Source organism: Amia ocellicauda, chromosome 20 (assembly GCF_036373705.1).
Source record: "Amia ocellicauda isolate fAmiCal2 chromosome 20, fAmiCal2.hap1, whole genome shotgun sequence".
NCBI classification, from domain to species: domain Eukaryota; kingdom Metazoa; phylum Chordata; class Actinopteri; order Amiiformes; family Amiidae; genus Amia; species Amia ocellicauda.
The window spans coordinates 246,814-264,241 of NC_089869.1; the positions used below are offsets into that span (position 1 = coordinate 246,814).

General features: G+C 45.2%; 5 non-coding genes across 5 annotated transcripts; all 5 read right to left on the reverse strand.

Annotated features, from left to right (window-relative positions):
- Nucleotides 1-1,811: 1,811 nt before the first annotated feature.
- Nucleotides 1,812-1,882, reverse strand: trnag-gcc (transfer RNA glycine (anticodon GCC)). Its single transcript has one exon. It is a non-coding gene; the product is annotated as a tRNA-Gly (tRNA).
- A 2,987-nt stretch (nucleotides 1,883-4,869) lies between these two features.
- trnag-gcc (transfer RNA glycine (anticodon GCC)) lies at nucleotides 4,870-4,940 on the reverse strand. Its single transcript has one exon. It is a non-coding gene; the product is annotated as a tRNA-Gly (tRNA).
- A 1,050-nt stretch (nucleotides 4,941-5,990) lies between these two features.
- On the reverse strand, nucleotides 5,991-6,061 carry trnag-gcc (transfer RNA glycine (anticodon GCC)). The gene has a single exon. It is a non-coding gene; the product is annotated as a tRNA-Gly (tRNA).
- A 2,287-nt stretch (nucleotides 6,062-8,348) lies between these two features.
- On the reverse strand, nucleotides 8,349-8,419 carry trnag-gcc (transfer RNA glycine (anticodon GCC)). The gene has a single exon. It is a non-coding gene; the product is annotated as a tRNA-Gly (tRNA).
- Nucleotides 8,420-9,190: 771 nt separating this feature from the next.
- trnag-gcc (transfer RNA glycine (anticodon GCC)) lies at nucleotides 9,191-9,261 on the reverse strand. Its single transcript has one exon. It is a non-coding gene; the product is annotated as a tRNA-Gly (tRNA).
- Between the last annotated feature and the right edge of the window lie 8,167 nt (nucleotides 9,262-17,428).

A 17,428-nucleotide genomic window follows, 5' to 3' on the forward strand; every position in this document is an offset into this window, starting at 1 on the left:
TGAGTTAGTGAGAGAGAGAGACAGACACAAATGTCTGGTTGTTACAATAATAGCCATCCTCTTCTATATAGATCGGGGATAACCATTGTCCGCGAATCAAGCAACAACCTCCCGAGTGGCCGGTGAGATCGCTACCACTGGCGGACCAATGCTCAGGTGACAAGGGTTTCAAGAGGATGAAAGAGGAATAAGTTCCAATCATACCCAGACCTCGGGATAACTAAGGCACTGGAAACAGGAACGTCCGGATGGGACGATGTAGAAAGAGGTACCAATCTTTATAGATAGATGAGTGAGTGAGAGAGAGAGACAGACACAAATGTCTGGTTGTTACAATAATAGCCATCCTCTTCTACATAGAATGGGGAAAACCATTGGCCGCGAATCAAGCAACAGCCTCCCGAGTGGAAGGTGAGATATCTACCACTGTAGCACAAATGCTCAGGTGACAAGGGTTTCAAGTGGATGAACGAGGAATAAGTAACGATGAGACTTAGATCTCGGGATTACTAAGTCACAGGTTACAGTAACGTCCGGATGGGATGATGTAGAAAGAAGTACCAATCATTATAGATAGATGAGTGAGTGAGTGAAAGAGAGAGAGAGAAACAGACACAAATGTCTGGTTGTTGCAATGATTTGCCATCCTCTACTATATAGAACGAGGAAAACCATTGGCCGCGAATCAAGCAAAGGCCTCCCGAGTGGCAGGTGAGGCCTCTACGTCTGTAGGACCAATGCTCAGGTGACAAGGGTTTCGAGTAGTTGAACAAGGAATAAGTAACAATCATTATAGATAGATGAGTGAGTGAGTGACAGAGAGAGAGAGAGACAAATGTCTGGTTGTTACAATAATAGCTAACCTCTTCTATATAGAACGGAGAAAAAAATTGGCCGCGAATCAAGCAGACACCTCCCGAGTGGCAGGTGAGATCTCTACCACTGTAGGACCAATTCTCAGGTGATAAGTGTTTGAACCGGCTGAACGAGGAATAAGTACCAATCAGAACTTTAACCCATTAAACATGAATGATGCAGCCAACACGAGCCAATGAGGCACAGACGAACCTCTGGATGGCACGATGCAGTCATCGTCGTCTATGCAGAAGGAGGAAAAAGTACCAATCAGACCCAGACCTCAGGATTACTAAGGCGCGGGTATCAGGAACGTCCAGATGGGATGAAGTAGAAAGAAGTACCAATCATTATAATTAGATGACTGAGTTAGTGAGAGAGAGAGACAGAAAGACACAAATGTCTGGTTGTTACAATAATAGCCATCCTCTTCTACATAGAATGGGGAAAACCATTGGCCGCGAATCGAGCAATGAATTCCTGCGTGGCAGCTGAGATCTCTACCACTGTAGGACCAATGCTCAGGTGACAAGGGTTTCAAGTGGATGAACGAGGAATAAGTACCAATCAGACCAAGACCTCGGGATTACTAAGGCGCGGGAAACAGGAACGTCCGGATGGGATGATGTAGAAAGAGGTACCAATAATTATAGATAGATGAGTGAGTGAGTGAAAGAGAGAGAGAAACAGACACAAATGTCTGGTTGTTACAAAAATAGCCATCCTCTTCTACATAGAATGGGGAAAACCATTGGCCGCGAATGAAGCAACAACCTCCCGAGTGGCAGGTGAGATCTCTACCACTGTCGGAACAATGCTCAGTTGACAAGGGTTTCAAGTGGATGAACGAGGAATAAGTACCGATGAGACTTAGATCTCGGGATTACTAAGTCAGGGTTACAGTAACGCCCGTATGGGACGATGTAATCATTGTCTTCTTTGCAGCACGAGGAAAATGCATTGGCCGGGAATCGAACCCGGGCCTCCCGCGTGGCAGGCGAGAATTCTACCACTGAACAACCAATGCTCAGGTTATGCAAATTTTAAGTGGTTGAATGGTAAAGAAGTACTAATCATTATAGATAATAGGATAGATGAGTGAGTGAGTGAGACAGACACAAATGTCTGGTTGTAGCAATTATTTGCCATCCTCTACTATATAGAACGGGGAAAACCATTGGCCGCGAATCAAGCAGACACCTCCCGAGTGGCAGGTGAGATCTCTACCACTGTAGGACCAATGCTCAGGTGACAAGTGTTTGAACCGGCTGAAGGAGGAATAAGTACCAGTCAGAACTTTAACCCATAAAACATGAATGATGCAGCCAACACGAGCCAATGAGGCACAGACGAACCTCTGGATGGCACGATGCAGTCATCGTCGTCTATGCAGAAGGAGGAAAAAGTACCAATCAGACCCAGACCTCGGGATAACTAAGGCACGGGAAACAGGAACGTCCGGATGGGACGATGTAGAAAGAGGTACCAATCTTTTTAGATAGATGAGTGAGTGAGAGAGAGAGACAGACACAAATGTCTGGTTGTTGCAATTATTTGCCATCCTGTTCTATATAGAACGGGGAAAACCATTGGCCGCGAATCGAGCAATGAATTCCTGCGTGGCAGCTGAGATCTCTACCACTGTAGGACCAATGCTCAGGTGACAAGGGTTTCAAGAGGATGAAAGAGGAATAAGTTCCAATCATACCCAGACCTCGGGATAACTAAGGCACTGGAAACAGGAACGTCCGGATGGGACGATGTAGAAAGAGGTACCAATCTTTATAGATAGATGAGTGAGTGAGAGAGAGAGACAGACACAAATGTCTGGTTGTTACAATAATAGCCATCCTCTTCTACATAGAATGGGGAAAACCATTGGCCGCGAATCAAGCAACAACCTCCCGAGTGGAAGGTGAGATATCTACCACTGTAGCACAAATGCTCAGGTGACAAGGGTTTCAAGTGGATGAACGAGGAATAAATAACGATGAGACTTAGATCTCGGGATTACTAAGTCACAGGTTACAGTAATGTCCGGATGGGATGATGTAGAAAGAAGTACCAATCATTATAGATAGATGAGTGAGTGAGTGAAAGAGAGAGAGAGAGACAGACACAAAAGTCTGGTTGTTACAATAATTCCCATCCTCTTCTATATAGAACGGAGAAAAAAATTGGCCACGAATCAAGCAGACACCTCCGAGTGGCAGGTGAGATCTCTACCACTGTAGGACCAATTCTCAGGTGATAGGTGGTTGAACCGGCTGAAGGAGGAATAAGTACCAATCAGAACTTTAACCAATAAACATGAATGATTCAGCCAACACGAGCCAATGAGGCACAGACGAACCTCTGGATGGCACGATGCAGTCATCATCGTTTATGCAGAAGGAGGAAAAAGTTCCAATCAGACCCAGACCTCAGGATTACAAAGGCGCGGGTATCAGGAACGTCCAGATGGGACGAAGTAGAAAGAAGTACTAATCATTATAAATAGATGACAGAGTAAGTGAGAGAGAGAGAGAGACAGACACAGATGTCTGGTTGTTGCAATGATTTGCCATCCTCTTCTATATAGAACGAGGAAAACCATTGGCCGCGAATCAAGCAAAGGCCTCCCGAGTGGCAGGTGAGGCCTCTACGTCTGTAGGACCAATGCTCAGGTGACAAGGGTTTCGAGTAGTTTAACAAGGAATAAGTAACAATCATTATAGATAGATGAGTGAGTGAGTGACAGAGAGAGAGAGACAAATGTCTGGTTGTTGCAATGATTTGCCATCCTCTTCTATATAGATCGAGGATAACCATTGGCCGCGAATCAAGCAACAACCTCCCGAGTGGCAGGTGAGATCTCTACCACTGTAGGACCAATGCTCAGGTGACAAGTGTTTGAACCGGCTGAAGGAGGAATAAGTACCAATCAGACCCAGACCTCGGGATTACTAAGGCACGGGAAACAGGAACGTCCGGATGGGACGATGTAGAAAGAGGTACCAATCTTTATAGACAGATGAGTGAGTGAGAGAGAGAGACAGACACAAATGTCTGGTTGTTGCAATTATTTGCCATCCTGTTCTATATAGAACGGGGAAAACCATTGGCCGCGAATCAAGCAATGAATTCCCGCGTGGCAGCTGAGATCTCAACCAATGTAGGACCAATGCTCAGGTGACATGGGTTTCAAATGGTTGAAAGAGGAATAAGTTCCAATCATACCCAGACCTCGGGATAACTAAGGCACGGGAATCAGGAACGTCTGGATAGGACGATGTAGAAAGAGGTACCAATCTTTGTAGATAGATGAGTGAGTGAGAGAGAGAGACATACACAAATGTCTGGTTGTTACTATAATAGCCATCCTCTTCTATATAGATCGAGGATAAGCATTGGCCGCGAATCAAGCAACAACCTCCCGAGTGGCAGGTGAAATCTCTACCACTGTAGGACCAATTCTCAGGTGATCAGTGTTTGAACCGGCTGAAGGAGGAATAAGTACCAATCAGAACTTTAACCCATAAAACATGAATGATGCAGCCAACACGAGCCAATGAGGCACAGACGAACCTCTGGATGGCACGATGCAGTCATCGTCGTCTATGCAGAAGGAGGAAAAAGTACCAATCAGACCAAGACCTCGGGATTACTAAGGCGCGGGTATCAGGAACGTCCAGATGGGATGATGTAGAAAGAAGTACCAATCATTATAGATAGATGAGTGAGTGAGTGAAAGAGAGAGAGAGACAGACACAAATGTCTGGTTGTTACAATAATAGCCATCCTCTTCTATATAGATCGAGGATAACCATTGGCCTCGAATCAAGCAACAACCTCCCGAGTGGATGGTGAGATCTCTACCACTGTAGCACAAATGCTCAGGTGACAAGGGTTTCAAGTGGATGAAAGAGGAATAAGTACCGATGAGACTTAGATCTCGGGATTACTAAGTCACGGGTTACAGTAACGTCCGGATGGGACGATGTAATCATTGTCTTCTTTGCAGAACGAGGAAAATGCATTGGCCGGGAATCGAACCCAGGCCTCCCGCGTGGCAGCCGAGAATTCTACCACTGAACAACCAATGCTCAGGTTATGAAAATCTTAAGTGGTTGAATGGGAAAGAAGTACTAATCATTAAAGATAATTGGATAGATGAGTGAGTGAGTGAGACAGACACAAATGTCTGGTTGTAGCAATTATTTGCCATCCTCTACTATATAGAACGGGGAAAACCATTGGCCGCGAATCAAGCAGACACCTCCCGAGTGGCAGGTGAGATCTCTACCACTGTAGGACCAATGCTCAGGTGACAAGTGTTTGAACCGGCTGAAGGAGGAATAAGTACCAATCAGAACTTTAACCCATAAAACATGAATGATGCAGCCAACACGAGCCAATGAGGCACAGACGAACCTCTGGATGGCACGATGCAGTCATCGTCGTCTATGCAGAAGGAGGAAAAAGTACCAATCAGACCCAGACCTCGGGATAACTAAGGCACAGGAAACAGGAACGTCCGGATGGGACGATGTAGAAAGAGGTACCAATCTTTTTAGATAGATGAGTGAGTGAGAGAGAGAGACAAACACAAATGTCTGGTTGTTGCAATTATTTGCCATCCTGTTCTATATAGAACGGGGAAAACCATTGGCCGCGAATCGAGCAATGAATTCCTGCGTGGCAGCTGAGATCTCTACCACTGTAGGACCAATGCTCAGGTGACAAGGGTATCAAGTGGATGAACGAGGAATAAGTACCAATCAGACCAAGACCTCGGGATTACTAAGGCGCGGGAAACAGGAACGTCCGGATGGGATGATGTAGAAAGAGGTACCAATCATTATAGATAGATGAGTGAGTGAGTGAAAGAGAGAGAGAGACAGACACAAATGTCTGGTTGTTACAATAATAGCCATCCTCTTCTACATAGAATGGGGAAAACCATTGGCCGCGAATGAAGCAACAACCTCCCGAGTGGCAGGTGAGATCTCTACCACTGTCGGAACAATGCTCAGTTGACAAGGGTTTCAAGTGTATGAACGAGGAATAAGTACCGATGAGAGTTAGATCTCGGGATTACAGTAATACCCGTATGGGACGATGTAATCATTGTCTTCTTTGCAGAACGAGGAAAATGCATTGGCCAGGAATCGAACCCGGGCCTCCCGCGTGGCAGGCGAGAATTCTACCACTGAACAACCAATGCTCAGGTTATGCAAATTTTAAGTGGTTGAATGGGAAAGAAGTACTAATCATTATAGATAATAGGATAGATGAGTGAGTGAGTGAGACAGACACAAATGTCTGGTTGTTGCAATTATTTGCCATCCTCTACTATATAGAACAGGGAAAACCATTGGCCGCGAATCAAGCAGACACCTCCCGAGTGGCAGGTGAGATCTCTACCACTGTAAGACCAATGCTCAGGTGACAAGTGTTTGAACCGGCTGAAGGAGGAATAAGTACCAATCAGAACTTTAACCCATAAAACATGAATGATGCAGCCAACACGAGCCAATGAGGCACAGACGAACCTCTGGATGGCACGATGCAGTCATCGTCGTCTATGCAGAAGGAGGAAAAAGTACCAATCAGACCCAGACCTCGGGATAACTAAGGCACGGGAAACAGGAACGTCCGGATGGGACGATGTAGAAAGAGGTACCAATCTTTTTAGATAGATGAGTGAGTGAGAGAGAGAGACAGACACAAATGTCTGGTTGTTGCAATTATTTGCCATCCTGTTCTATATAGAACGGGGAAAACCATTGGCCGCGAATCGAGCAATGAATTCCTGCGTGGCAGCTGAGATCTCTACCACTGTAGGACCAATGCTCAGGTGACAAGGGTTTCAAGAGGATGAAAGAGGAATAAGTTCCAATCATACCCAGACCTCGGGATAACTAAGGCACTGGAAACAGGAACGTCCGGATGGGACGATGTAGAAAGAGGTACCAATCTTTATAGATAGATGAGTGAGTGAGAGAGAGAGACAGACACAAATGTCTGGTTGTTACAATAATAGCCATCCTCTTCTACATAGAATGGGGAAAACCATTGGCCGTGAATCAAGCAACAACCTCCAGAGTGGAAGGTGAGATATCTACCACTGTAGCACAAATGCTCAGGTGACAAGGGTTTCAAGTGGATGAACGAGGAATAAGTAACGATGAGACTTAGATCTCGGGATTACTAAGTCACAGGTTACAGTAACGTCCGGATGGGATGATGTAGAAAGAAGTACCAATCATTATAGATAGATGAGTGAGTGAGTGAAAGAGAGAGAGAGAGACAGACACAAATGTCTGGTTGTTACAATAATTCCCATCCTCTTCTATATAGAACGGAGAAAAAAATTGGCCACGAATCAAGCAGACACCTCCGAGTGGCAGGTGAGATCTCTACCACTGTAGGACCAATTCTCAGGTGATAGGTGTTTGAACCGGCTGAAGGAGGAATAAGTACCAATCAGAACTTTAACCCATAAAACATGAATGATTCAGCCAACACGAGCCAATGAGGCACAGACGAACCTCTGGATGGCACGATGCAGTCATCATCGTCTATGCAGAAGGAGGAAAAAGTTCCAATCAGACCCAGACCTCAGGATTACAAAGGCGCGGGTATCAGGAACGTCCAGATGGGACGAAGTAGAAAGAAGTACCAATCATTATAAATTGATGACAGAGTAAGTGAGAGAGAGAGAGAGACAGACACAAATGTCTGGTTGTTGCAATGATTTGCCATCCTCTTCTATATAGAACGAGGAAAACCATTGGCCGCGAATCAAGCAAAGGCCTCCCGAGTGGCAGGTGAGGCCTCTACGTCTGTAGGACCAATGCTCAGGTGACAAGGGTTTCGAGTAGTTGAACAAGGAATAAGTAACAATCATTATAGATAGATGAGTGAGTGAGTGACAGAGAGAGAGAGACAAATGTCTGGTTGTTGCAATGATTTGCCATCCTCTTCTATATAGATCGAGGATAACCATTGGCCGCGAATCAAGCAACAACCTCCCGAGTGGCAGGTGAGATCTCTACCACTGTCGGACCAATGGTCAGGTGACAAGGGTTTGAAATGGTTGAACGATGAATAAGTACCAATCAGACCAAGACCTCGGGATTACTAAGGCGCGGGAAACAGGAACGTCCGGATGGGATGATGTAGAAAGAAGTACCAATCATTATAGATAGATGAGTGAGTGAGTGAAAGAGAGAGAGAGACAGACACAAATTTCTGGTTGTTACAATAATAGCCATCCTCTTCTATATAGATCGAGGATAACCATTGGCCTCGAATCAAGCAACAACCTCCCGAGTGGATGGTGAGATCTCTACCACTGTAGCACAAATGCTCAGGTGACAAGGGTTTCAAGTGGATGAATGAGGAATAAGTACCGATGAGACTTAGATCTCGGGATTACTAAGTCACGGGTTACAGTAACGTCCGGATGGGACGATGTAATCATTGTCTTCTTTGCAGAACGAGGAAAATGCATTGGCCGGGAATCGAACCCAGGCCTCCCGCGTGGCAGCCGAGAATTCTACCACTGAACAACCAATGCTCAGGTTATGAAAATCTTAAGTGGTTGAATGGGAAAGAAGTACTAATCATTAAAGATAATTGGATAGATGAGTGGGTGAGTGAGACAGACACAAATGTCTGGTTGTAGCAATTATTTGCCATCCTCTACTATATAGAACGGGGAAAACCATTGGCCGCGAATCAAGCAGACACCTCCCGAGTGGCAGGTGAGATCTCTACCACTGTAGGACCAATGCTCAGGTGACAAGTGTTTGAACCGGCTGAAGGAGGAATAAGTACCAATCAGAACTTTAACCCATAAAACATGAATGATGCAGCCAACACGAGCCAATGAGGCACAGACGAACCTCTGGATGGCACGATGCAGTCATCGTCGTCTATGCAGAAGGAGGAAAACGTACCAATCAGACCCAGACCTCAGGATTACTAAGGCGCGGGTATCAGGAACGTCCAGATGGGACGAAGTAGAAAGAAGTACCAATCATTATAAATAGATGACTGAGTTAGTGAGAGAGAAAGACAGACACAAATGTCTGGTTGTTACAATAATAGCCATCCTCTTCTATATAGAACGGAGAAAAAAATTGGCCGCGAATAAAGCAGACACCTTCCGAGTGGCAGATGAGATCTCTACCACTGTAGGACCAATGCTCAGGTGACAAGTGTTTGAACCGGCTGAAGGAGGAATAAGTACCAATCAGACCCAGACCTCGGGATTACTAAGTCACGGGTTACAGTAACATCCGGATGGGACGATGTAATCATTGTCTTCTTTGCAGAACGAGGAAAATGCATTGGCCGGGAATCGAACCCAGGCCTCCCGCGTGGCAGCCGAGAATTCTACCACTGAACAACCAATGCTCGGGTTATGAAAATCTTAAGTGGTTGAATGGGAAAGAAGTACTAATCATTATAGATAATAGGATAGATGAGTGACTGAGTGAGACAGACACAAATGTCTGGTTGTTGCAATGATTTGCCATCCTCTACTATATAGAACGAGGAAAACCATTGGCCGCAAATCAAGTAAAGGCCTCCCGAGTGGCAGGTGAGGTCTCTACGTCTGTAGGACCAATGCTCAGGTGACAAGGGTTTCGAGTAGTTGAACAAGGAATAAGTAACAATCATTATAGATAGATGAGTGAGTGAGTGAAAGAGAGAGAGAGACAGACACAAATGTCTGGTTGTTACAATAATAGCCATCCTCTTCTATATAGATCGAGGATAACCATTGGCCGCGAATCAAGCAACAACCTCCCGAGTGGCAGGTGAGATCTCTACTACTGTCGGACCAATGGTCAGGTGACAAGGGTTTGAAATGGTTGAACGATGAATAAGTACCAATCAGACCAAGACCTCGGGATTACTAAGGCGCGGGAAACAGGAACGTATGTATGGGATGATGTAGAAAGAGGTACCAATCTTTATAGATAGATGAGTGAGTGAGAGAGAGAGACAGACACAAATGTCTGGTTGTTGCAATTATTTGCCATCCTGTTCTATATAGAACGAGGAAAACCATTGGCCGCGAATCAAGCAATGAATTCCCGAGTGGCAGCTGAGATCTCTACCACTGTGGGACCAATGCTCAGGTGACATGGGTTTCAAATGGTTGAAAGAGGAATAAGTTCCAATTATACCCAGACCTCGGGATAACTAGGGCAGGGGAAAAAGGAACGTCTTGATGGGACGATGTAGAAAGAGGTACCAATCTTTACAGATAGATGAGTGAGTTAGAGAGAGAGAGAGACAGACACAAATGTCTGGTTGTTACAATAATAGCCATCCTCTTCTACATAGAATGGGGAAAATCATTGGCCGCGAATCAAGCAACAACCTCCCGAGTGGAAGGTGAGATCTCTACCACTGTTGGACCAATGGTCAGGTGACAAGGGTTTGAAATGGTTGAACGATGAATAAGTACCAATCAGACCAAGACCTCGGGATAACTAAGGCACGGGAAACAGGAACGTCCGGATGGGACGATGTAGAAAGAGGTACCAATCTTTATAGATAGATGAGTGAGTGAGAGAGAGAGACAGACACAAATGTCTGGTTGTTGCAATTATTTGCCATCCTGTTCTATATAGAACGGGGAAAACCATTGGCCGCGAATCGAGCAATGAATTCCTGCGTGGCTGCTGAGATCTCTACCACTGTAGGACCAATGCTCAGGTGACAAGGGTATCAAGTGGATGAACGAGGAATAAGTACCAATCAGACCAAGACCTCGGGATTACTAAGGCGCGGGAAACAGGAACGTCCGGATGGGACGATGTAGAAAGAGGAACCAATCTTTATAGATAGATGAGTGAGTGAGAGAGAGAGACAGACACAAATGTGTGGTTGTTACAATAATAGCCATCCTCTTCTATATAGATCGGGGATAACCATTGGCCGCGAATCAAGCAACAACCTCCCGAGTGGAAGGTGAGATATCTACCACTGTAGCACAAATGCTCAGGTGACAAGGGTTTCAAGTGGATGAACGAGGAATAAGTTCCAATCATACCCAGACCTCGGGATAACTAGGGCACGGGAAACAGGAACGTCTGGATGGGACGATGTAGAAAGAGGTACCAATCTTTACAGATAGATGAGTGAGTGAGAGAGATAGAGAGACAGACACAAATGTCTGGTTGTTACAATAATAGCCATCCTCTTCTACATAGAATGGGGAAAACCATTGGCCGCGAATCAAGCAACAACCTCCCGAGTGGAAGGTGAGATCTCTACCACTGTTGGACCAATGGTCAGGTGACAAGGGTTTGAAATGGTTGAACGATGAATAAGTACCAATCAGACCATGACCTCGGGATTACTATGGCGCAGGAAACAGGAACGTCCGGATGGGATGATGTAGAAAGAAGTACCAATCATTATAGATTGATGAGTGAGTGAGTGAAAGAGAGAGAGAGAGACAGACACAAATGTCTGGTTGTTACAATAATAGCCATCCTCTTCTACATAGAATGGGGAAAACCATTGGCCGCGAATCAAGCAACAACCTCCCTAGTGGAAGGTGAGATCTCTACCACTGTCGGACCAATGGTCAGGTGACAAGGGTTTCAAGTGGATGAACGAGGAATAAGTAACGATGAGACTTAGATCTCGGGATTACTAAGTCACAGGTTACAGTAACGTCCGGATGGGATGATGTAGAAAGAAGTACCAATCATTATAGATAGATGAGTGAGTGAGTGAAAGAGAGAGAGAGAGACAGACACAAATGTCTGGTTGTTACAATAATTCCCATCCTCTTCTATATAGAACGGAGAAAAAAATTGGCCACGAATCAAGCAGACACCTCTGAGTGGCAGGTGACATCTCTACCACTGTAGGACCAATTCTCAGGTGATAGGTGTTTGAACCGGCTGAAGGAGGAATAAGTACCAATCAGAACTTTAACCCATAAAACATGAATGATTCAGCCAACATGTGCCAATGAGGCACAGACGAACCTCTGGATGGCACGATGCAGTCATTATCGTCTATGCAGAAGGTGGAAAAAGTACCAATCAGACCCAGACCTCAGGATTACAAAGGCGCGGGTATCAGGAACGTCCAGATGGGACGAAGTAGAAAGAAGTACCAATCATTATAAATAGATGACAGAGTAAGTGAGAGAGAGAGAGAGACAGACACAAATGTCTGGTTGTTGCAATGATTTGCCATCCTCTACTATATAGAACGAGGAAAACCATTGGCCGCGAATCAAGCAAAGGCCTCCCGAGTGGCAGGTGAGGCCTCTACGTCTGTAGGACCAATGCTCAGGTGACAAGGGTTTCGAGTAGTTGAACAAGGAATAAGTAACAATCATTATAGATAGATGAGTGAGTGAGTGACAGAGAGAGAGAGACAAATGTCTGGTTGTTACAATAATAGCTAACCTCTTCTATATAGAACGGAGAAAAAAATTGGCCGCGAATCAAGCAGACACCTCCCGAGTGGCAGGTGAGATCTCTACCACTGTAGGACCAATTCTCAGGTGATAAGTGTTTGAACCGGCTGAACGAGGAATAAGTACCAATCAGAACTTTAACCCATTAAACATGAATGATGCAGCCAACACGAGCCAATGAGGCACAGACGAAACTCTGGATGGCACGATGCAGTCATCGTCGTCTATGCAGAAGGAGGAAAAAGTACCAATCAGACCCAGACCTCAGGATTACTAAGGCGCGGGTATCAGGAACGTCCAGATGGGATGAAGTAGAAAGAAGTACCAATCATTATAGATAGATGAGTGAGTTAGTGAAAGAGAGAGAGAGACAGACACAAATGTCTGGTTGTTACAATAATAGCCATCCTCTTCTATATAGATCGAGGATAACCATTGGCCTCGAATCAAGCAACAACCTCCCGAGTGGATGGTGAGATCTCTACCACTGTAGCACAAATGCTCAGGTGACAAGGGTTTCAAGTGGATGAAAGAGGAATAAGTACCGATGAGACTTAGATCTCGCGATTACTAAGTCACGGGTTACAGTAACGTCCGGATGGGACGATGTAATCATTGTCTTCTTTGCAGAACGAGGAAAATGCATTGGTCGGGAATCGAACCCAGGCCTCCCGCGTGGCAGCCGAGAATTCTACCACTGAACAACCAATGCTCAGGTTATGAAAATCTTAAGTGGTTGAATGGGAAAGAAGTACTAATCATTAAAGATAATTGGATAGATGAGTGAGTGAGTGAGACAGACACAAATGTCTGGTTGTAGCAATTATTTGCCATCCTCTACTATATAGAACGGGGAAAACCATTGGCCGCGAATCAAGCAGACACCTCCCGAGTGGCAGGTGAGATCTCTACCACTGTAGGACCAATGCTCAGGTGACAAGTGTTTGAACCGGCTGAAGGAGGAATAAGTACCAATCAGAACTTTAACCCATAAAACATGAATGATGCAGCCAACACGAGCCAATGAGGCACAGACGAACCTCTGGATGGCACGATGCAGTCATCGTCGTCTATGCAGAAGGAGGAAAAAGTACCAATCAGACCCAGACCTCGGGATAACTAAGGCACGGGAAACAGGAACGTCCGGATGGGACGATGTAGAAAGAGGTACCAATCTTTTTAGATAGATGAGTGAGTGAGAGAGAGAGACAGACACAAATGTCTGGTTTTTGCAATTATTTGCCATCCTGTTCTATATAGAACGGGGAAAACCATTGGCCGCGAATCGAGCAATGAATTCCTGCGTGGCAGCTGAGATCTCTACCACTGTAGGACCAATGCTCAGGTGACAAGGGTATCAAGTGGATGAACGAGGAATAAGTACCAATCAGACCAAGACCTCGGGATTACTAAGGCGCGGGAAACAGGAACGTCCGGATGGGATGATGTAGAAAGAGGTACCAATCATTATAGATAGATGAGTGAGTGAGTGAAAGAGAGAGAGAGACAGACACAAATGTCTGGTTGTTACAATAATAGCCATCCTCTTCTACATAGAATGGGGAAAACCATTGGCCGCGAATCAAGCAACAACCTCCCGAATGGAAGGTGAGATCTCTACCACTGTCGGACCAATGGTCAGGTGACAAGGGTTCAAATGGTTGAACGATGAATAAGTACCAATCAGACTTAGACCTCGGGATAACTAAGGCACGGGAAGCAGGAACGTCCGGATGGGACGATGTAGAAAGAGGTACCAATCTCTATAGATAGATGAGTGAGTGAGAGAGAGAGACAGACACAAATGTCTGGTTGTTACAATAATAGCCATCCTCTTCTATATAGATCGGGGATAACCATTGTCCGTGAATCAAGCAACAACCTCCCGAGTGGTAGGTGAGATCGCTACCACTGTCGGACCAATGCTCAGGTGACAAGGGTTTCAAGTGGAAGAAAGAGGAATAAGTTCCAATCACACCCAGACCTCGGGATAACTAAGGCACTGGAAACAGGAACGTCCGGATGGGGCGATGTAGAAAGAGGTACCAATCTTTATAGATAGATGAGTGAGTGAGAGAGAGAGACAGACACAAATGTCTGGTTGTTACAATAATAGCCATCCTCTTCTACATAGAATGGGGAAAACCATTGGCCGCGAATCAAGCAGACACCTCCGAGTGGCAGGTGAGATCTCTACCACTGTAGGACCAATTCTCAGGTGATAGGTGTTTGAACCGGCTGAAGGAGGAATAAGTACCAATCAGAACTTTAACCCACAAAACATGAATGATGCAGCCAACACGAGCCAATGAGGCACAGACGAACCTCTGGATGGCACGATGCAGTCATCATCGTCTATGCAGAAGGAGGAAAAAGTACCAATCAGACCCAGACCTCAGGATTACAAAGGCGCGGGTATCAGGAACGTCCAGATGGGACGAAGTAGAAAGAAGTACCAATCATTATAAATAGATGACAGAGTAAGTGAGAGAGAGAGAGAGACAGACACAAATGTCTGGTTGTTGCAATGATTTGCCATCCTCTACTATATAGAACGAGGAAAACCATTGGCCGCGAATCAAGCAAAGGCCTCCCGAGTGGCAGGTGAGGTCTCTACGTCTGTAGGACCAATGCTCAGGTGACAAGGGTTTCGAGTAGTTGAACAAGGAATAAGTAACAATCATTATAGATAGATGAGTGAGTGAGTGACAGAGAGAGAGAGACAAATGTCTGGTTGTTACAATAATAGCTAACCTCTTCTACATAGAACGGAGAAAAAAATTGGCCGCGAATCAAGCAGACACCTCCCGAGTTGCAGGTGAGATCTCTACCACTGTAGGACCAATTCTCAGGTGATAAGTGTTTGAACCGGCTGAAGGAGGAATAAGTACCAATCAGAACTTTAACCCATTAAACATGAATGATGCAGCCAACACAAGCCAATGAGGCACAGACGAACCTCTGGATGGCACGATGCAGTCATCGTCGTCTATGCAGAAGGAGGAAAAATTACCAATCAGACCCAGACCTCAGGATTACTAAGGCGCGGGTATCAGGAACGTCCAGATTGGATGAAGTAGAAAGAAGTACCAATCATTATAAATAGATGACTGAGTTAGTGAGCGAGAGAGACAGAAAGACACAAATGTCTGGTTGTTACAATAATAGCCATCCTCTTCCATATAGATCGAGGATAACCATTGGCCGTGAATCAAGCAACAACCTCCCGAGTGGCAGGTGAGGTCTCTACGTCTGTAGGACCAATGCTCAGGTGACAAGGGTTTCGAGTAGTTGAACAACGAATAAGTAACAATCATTATAGATAGATGAGTGAGTGAGTGAAAGAGAGAGAGAGACAGACACAAATGTCTGGTTGTTACAATAATAGCCATCCTCTTCTACATAGAATGGGGAAAACCATTGGCCGCGAATCAAGCAAAACCTCCCTAGTGGAAGGTGAGATCTCTACCACTGTCGGACCAATGGTCAGGTGACAAGGGTTTCAAATGGTTGAACGATGAATAAGTACCAATCAGACTTAGACCTCAGGATTACTAAGGCGCGGGTATCAGGAACGTCCAGATGGGACGAAGTAGAAAGAAGTACCAATCATTATAAATAGATGACTGAGTTAGTGAGAGAGAGAGACAGACACAAATGTCTGGTTGTTACAATAATAGCCATCCTCTTCTATATAGATCGGGGATAACCATTGTCCGCGAATCAAGCAACAACCTCCCGAGTGGCCGGTGAGATCGCTACCACTGTAGCACAAATGCTCAGGTGACAAGGGTTTCAAGTGGATGAAAGAGGAATAAGTAACGATGAGACTTAGATCTCGGGATTACTAAGTCACAGGTTACAGTAATGTCCGGATGGGATGATGTAGAAAGAAGTACCAATCATAATAGATAGATGAGTGAGTGAGTGAAAGAGAGAGAGAGAGACAGACACAAATGTCTGGTTGTTACAATAATTCCCATCCTCTTCTATATTCAACGGAGAAAAAAATTAGCCACGAATCAAGCAGACACCTCCGAGTGGCAGGTGAGATCTCTACCACTGTAGGACCAATTCTCTGGTGATAGGTGTTTGAACCGGCTGAAGGAGGAATAAGTACCAATTAGAACTTTAACCCATAAAACATGAATGATTCAGCCAACACGAGCCAATGAGGCACAGACGAACCTCTGGATGGCACGATGCAGTCATCATCGTCTATGCAGAAGGAGGAAATAGTTCCAATCAGACCCAGACCTCAGGATTACAAAGGCGCGGGTATCAGGAACGTCCAGATGGGACGAAGTAGAAAGAAGTACCAATCATTATAAATATATGACAGAGTAAGTGAGAGAGAGAGAGAGACAGACACAAATGTCTGGTTGTTGCAATGATTTGCCATCCTCTACTATATAGAACGAGGAAAACCATTGGCCGCGAATCAAGCAAAGGCCTCCCGAGTGGCAGGTGAGGCCTCTACGTCTGTAGGACCAATGCTCAGGTGACAAGGGTTTCGAGTAGTTGAACAAGGAATAAGTAACAATCATTATAGATAGATGAGTGAGTGAGTGACAGAGAGAGAGAGACAAATGTCTGGTTGTTACAATAATAGCTAACCTCTTCTATATAGAACGGAGAAAAAAATTGGCCGCGAATCAAGCAGACACCTCCCGAGTGGCAGGTGAGATCTCTACCACTGTAGGACCAATTCTCAGGTGATAAGTGTTTGAACCGGCTGAACGAGGAATAAGTACCAATCAGAACTTTAACCCATTAAACATGAATGATGCAGCCAACACGAGCCAATGAGGCACAGACGAACCTCTGGATGGCATGATGCAGTCATCGTCGTCTATGCAGAAGGAGGAAAAAGTACCAATCAGACCCAGACCTCAGGATTACTAAGGCGCGGGTATCAGGAACGTCCAGATTGGATGAAGTAGAAAGAAATACCAATCAATATAGAAAGATGAGTGAGTGAGTGAAAGAGAGAGAGAGACAGACACAAATGTCTGGTTGTTACAATAATAGCCATCCTCTTCTATATAGATCGAGGATAACCATTGGCCTCGAATCAAGCAACAACCTCCCGAGTGGATGGTGAGATCTCTGCCACTGTAGCACAAA